The sequence below is a fragment of the Lampetra planeri genome, chromosome 5 (genome assembly GCF_965212315.1).
Source record: "Lampetra planeri chromosome 5, kcLamPlan1.2.h2, whole genome shotgun sequence".
NCBI lineage: Eukaryota > Metazoa > Chordata > Hyperoartia > Petromyzontiformes > Petromyzontidae > Lampetra > Lampetra planeri.
In genome coordinates, this window is record NC_136111.1 from 18446569 (window position 1) to 18452412 (window position 5844).

The window sequence follows — 5844 nt, forward strand, 5'->3', positions numbered from 1 at the left end:
CGCAAGCACCCCCCCCCCCCACCAAGCTCCCTCCCCCCCCACAAGCTCCCCCCCCCCCCCCAACAAGCTCCCCCCCCCCCAACAAGCTCCCCCCCCCCCCCCAACAAGCTCCCCCCCCCCCCAACAAGCTCCCCCCCCCCCAAGCTCCCCCCCCCCCAAGCTCCCCCCCCCCAACAAGCTCCCCCCCCCCAACAAGCTCCCCCCCCAACAAGCTCCCCCCCCCCACCAAGCTCCCCCCACCAAGCTCCCCCCCCCAAGCTCCCCCCTCCAACAAGCTCCCCCCCCCCCCCCACCAAGTTCCCCCCACCAAGCTCCCCCCACCAAGCTCCCCCCCCCCAACAAGCTCCCCCCCCCCCAAGCTCCCCCCCCCCCCCCAAGCTCCTCCCCCCCCCAAGCTCCCCCCCCCAAGCTCCCCCCCCCAAGCTCCTCCCCCCCCCAAGCTCCCCCCCAAGCTCCCCCCACCAAGCCCCCCCCCCCCTACCAAGCTCCACCCCCCCCCCAAGCTCCCCCCCCCCACCAAGCTCCCCCCACCAAGCTCCCCCCCCCCCACCAAGCTCCCCCCCCAAGCTCCCCCCTCCAACAAGCTCCCCCCCCCCCCACCAAGCTCCCCCCACCAAGCTCCCCCCACCAAGCTCCCCCCCCCCCAACAAGCTCCCCCCCCCCCAAGCTCCCCCCCCCCAAGCTCCTCCCCCCCCAAGCTCCCCTCCCAAGCTCCCCCCCCCCAAGCTCCTCCCCCCCCCAAGCTCCCCCCCCAAGCTCCCCCCACCAAGCCCCCCCCCCCCTACCAAGCTCCACCCCCCCCCCAAGCTCCCCCCCCCCACCAAGCTCCCCCCACCAAGCTCCCCCCCCCTACCAAGCTCCACCCCCCCCCCCCCAAGCCCCCCCACCACCAAGCCCTCTCCCCTCCCACAAGACCCCCCCCCCCCCCACTGGAGGAATCCGATTAGCTATAAAGCCCTTTTTCACAGATGTTCAGTCGGGGCACGGGGTAAGAAGGTTACAACAACAAACAGTACAAAAACATGATACGAGTGCAAAGTCCAATAAAGGTAAACAGATCACCCAAACACGTACAAATAAAAACGAAACCATCCCCATCCTACCAGACAAAGCCCACTGAGGTATGAACTTATTTTCCAAAAGCGACCTCGTCCACAACCTTCATAGTTTTATAAAGATTGCACAGGGAGGGAAGCGAGTGCGCGTCTAATAATAATAATATTTGAGATTTTTTTTTAAAGCTTTCGTGACTGCAGGGATTCATATTCTTGGTTATTTCGGTAAAGTCACGAAGTCCACAGCAATCATCAGGTGTGAAATCCACAGCAAGAAAAATTTATTGCTGTGGATTTCACACCTGAAAATTTTATTGCTGTGGATTTCACACCTGATGATGATTGCTTGTGTTGCAGTCGAAACGTCGTAAGAATTTTATTGTTTAATATTTTTATTATTTCCCTTCTACGTGACTTTACCGAAAGAACCAAGAATATTAATATTTGAGATGGTTAGAAAACGCAAAAGCGCGCGGTCCCAAATAGCTCAAGGGGGGGGGGGGGAGCGTGAGATTCACTGAGAACATCTGTATTCGTGTTTCTGCAACGTGCTCTAGATATAACTACATTTCCTATATGTATGTACTGTATATTGAACTTCTTTCGCACCGTACGTAGCCAACCGTGCGAATCGTAGGTGCGGGGGAAGGACAACAAACTAAACACAAAAAAGCAGCTCTAAATGAATGAGTCTTCAATGTCGATTATTTAAAAGTGCATAGCTCCATTGACTTGCTGTCGCCATCTCCCTCGGCCTCTATTCAATCCGCATCGCTCGCCTCTCATTCATTTAGAATATTGATTCTGCAGGAATCCGATTAGCTATGAAGCTGTTGTTTTTACAGATGTCCAGTAGTTTTTTTTTTCTCTCGTCCTACATCTCATCTCAACATATCTCTGTCGTCTCCACGCCTCGAGTCATTTCATTATCTCTCTCTCTCTCGATGTTTTCTTCACCACCCAAGCTTTGTCATCTCACTTGGAGTTTATAAATTGAACAGAGGGAAGCCGAGTAAATCAATTCTACTCAGCCCCCACTGAAACGCCACCACCACCGCAGGGGTTATTATGGGTTCGAGTCTTCAGACTTAAGGGATTGGTGTTTTTCTCCAATGCCATTCATCCCTTTGTTTTCTCCAACAGGATTTGAGGAAAGTGTTTATAACGTCTCTGCGAATATCTTTGGCTAAAGCGTGTCACCCCATCTGATCAGCCATCTCGATCACGATGAAGCATCTCACATTTGTTGAAGGCCAGAGGCATTATAACGTCCGAACGGGAACGATCTGCATGCAACAGTTAGGAGTCCATATACAAGGCTGAAAAGTTGGGCTCGGCGTAAATAATGGTCACAAAAGTTTTACTATTATTATTGAGACACAGACAGACACACAAGTATCTGTGTTTTGTCTCTCTCTCAAATTTAGCATTCTTTGGAAGAACGTTAATCAACCAGGTAGGATGTTGACTGTTGTGTTAGCCGACTCTCTGGGTTGTATTGCATTATATTGCTAAGTTTGCTATGTTTGTTTTCTCATTCATTCGTGTCTGATGATGGTTGCTTGTGTTGCAATCGAAACGTCGTATTCTACTATTATTTAATTCATTTTCTTTCTACGTGACTTTACCGAAAGAACCAAAGAGTAATTCCTGCAGTCACGAAAGCTTCGAATCTAATGAATGAGTATTAATAAATAATGTTAAAACAAAGTTAAGTATTAATACATAATGTTAAAACAAAGTTAAAACAAAGTTGTACCATTATTTAGGTATGGGATGTTAAATAACTCGCCTGGTATACAGGAGGTCGTGGGTCAGATCCCGACTCTGACGCCTGCTTTACATTTGGAGTTTGCGTGTCTCTCTCCCAGTGGTCGCATGGATTTTCCTCCGGGTCCTCCGGTTTTCCCCCTCCACGTGTAGAATCAACATGTGTTTTAGAGTATTTGGCTGCTGTACATTTCTACTCGATATAAGCCACTTCGTTGAGCTGTCATTTGGGTTCCAGTTATCACTTCTGAAAAAGAGCTACACACCTCAGCCGGTCTTACCTGATAATAAGTATAACCCGTAAAAACAAAGTTTTTCACTATAAATCCTTTATATGCGTGGCAGCGAACTTAATATAAAGGATTTAAAAATATATTCGCCTGTGGAGGACGCAGGGATCGATCCCGCGACCTTTGGCATGGGAAGCGAGGGCACTACCAACTGCGCTACTCCGCCACGGCCTGTGGAGGGGTTACGCTCTGGGCTCTTACACTGTGATGTTCAGCCAAAGCCATGAATGAGTTCTATTTGAATATATGTAAAATATATTTTTTTTGCCTAAACAGTGTAAAATTTTGGGAATTTTTTTTCACGAACATTGTCTCGCACAACGAGTCTGTGTGGAAAATGTCAGCTCGATTGGATCACGGGAAGTGGGTTAAAAAACGACCGAAAGATTTGCACGGTCGTAAGCAAGCAAGCAAGCACGCAAGCAAGCAAGCAAGCACGCAAACTTAATATAAAGGATTTAAAAAACATAGGTGACGTTTTGGGCAATGGTCCTTCTGCACAGCGCATAGAGAGGCCAGTAAGGTAAGAGATCTGAGAAGTGTTACCCACTCTACCTACCTGGCCTATGTAGTGTGAAGTATGGCAATTGCCCGAAATACTTATTACCCTCAACAGGCAGTGTTAATGACGTAATATGTTGAGGTGTGTTTTGTTATTTGTGCTCGTGCACCACCTGCCAAGGCAATATCACCAAATACATTGTTTAGCAAACCCAAGGTGGTTTGTTTAACAAGTAGTAGGCTTTCACGACAAATATTATCCATAATAGCAGGGTGTTTTTTGGGGTTACATTACGTCAATGTAAATGTGTCGTGAAACCTGTCACCACCCAACACAGCCAATTAGTAAGGTTTGTCACTTAAACTAAACGTGCTAATTAGTTACTACTTCAGCACAGCGGCGGTGTGTTGGAGAGTAAACCCACAACATTTACAATTCGAGTACGACCTTGTGATTACAACAACCAGCTTCATCAGGCGACAGCCAGATCTGTAAAGAAGTCCTCCTGTTTTCGGTCTTAAATAGGGGAGTGAAAGATAGTTTACAACAGCGCTGCTAAATATTTTGGAGACACAGTATCTGTCGGAGGGACGCAACTGGAAAATCACACAGCAGAATAGGCGGACGGGTCGCAAACGGAAGCAATGTACAGGCTGACGAGTGAAAGTTGGATTGAGATTGCAAAGCTGAGGCTGAATGCAGTGCCGGCTTAAGCTAGTGCGGGCCTGCAGTATGTTGTTATAAAGGGGCCCTAAATACACATTTTAACATAAATATGAAAAGACAAATTTGTAACTTGCATAGTAAAGTAATTATTTTTTCATTTGCTATACAGCCAGATAATACGACAAATCGCTAACCTTAAACACCCAGCCGTTCATAAAAGTTGAAGGCGGTATAGTACTCTAGTAATAGAGCGAGTGCAGAATCACTGAACCGGAATTGATAGCTTGAAAGCATTTAGCGCGGGGGCGCTTGAAAGTGCGGGGCCCGGAGCATTTGATACTTTTGCTCCTGGGATAATCCGGCTCTGGCTGAACGTAATCAATGAAGCAACGCGCCAATTAGCCCAAAGGGAGACGCGTGACATTGGTGCGCAACCAGCTGCTGCCAGATATATTCACAGACGCGTGCTCGTGACCAAAACAAATTGAACTAAAAAGCTGGAAAGTGCGCTCAAGAAGTATGGAGAGATGAACTGTCAACAGGAAATGTTCCAGTGTTGTGCATTCTACACAACATGCATTCGACAGCAAGTGTCGATGGGTCACATTGGCATGAAGGACCAATAGGGTAATGGACTTATATACCTATGCACAACATATTACGAGATAAATCAGAGGGTGGGGGGGGTAGATTGATTTAATTTAGGTATAAACTTTTACGCTTTACATTTGGACATAATGTCGACACCCACTCAGCAAGTTGCACCAGGCACACGACTCAAACCACACCGCGTGTGTGTATGTTGAACTTCGTTCGCACCGTACGTAGCCAACCGTGCTAATCGGAGGTGCGGGGGAAGGACAACAAAAAACAGTTCTAAATAAATTAGTTTTAAATCGAGATGACTTAAAAGTACATGAGGTCCAGCAGCTTCCTAATATCAAAAGAGCCTTCCAGACGGCCGCGGAAAGCACATCTGAAGCCCCATCATACCGGACGCATCATCATAGCATCAAAATACACCGCCTCATCACACCAACCACGAAGCACCACACCAACTACATTACAAAACACCACACCGGCGCTACCACAACCACCACCAACCACTCCCCACCACACTCTGCCACCGCTCTCCACCCTACAGCTCCACCGCATCACCTCCCACCCCGACTCTCAATTCCCGCACCAATGAGCTTCAGGATGTGACAATGAAGCGCTCAGTGCTTTGATGTGAACGGGCTCCAGAGCGAGAGATAAAGAGAGTGTGTGTGTGGGGGGTGGTAAGAGGGACGAAGAGCGAGGGAGAGAGGGGAGTGGTGTTGTTGAGTGCAAGGAGAGAGGGAGCGAAAGGGGGTGGGAGAAAGATTTAGAAAGAGCGAGTGGCAGGGAGAGGGAGGAGAGCGGCAAGATGAGGTGGGTGGGAGAGTTATTTAGAGAGGGGAGAAAGAGAGTAGGGAGAGGGAGAGAGAGAGAGAGGGGTAGCCCCCAAAAGGGGGGTCGGGGAATTATTTAAGATGTGTGTGAGGAGCGCGCAAGGATCAGTCACTCGCTTAGCTCGCTC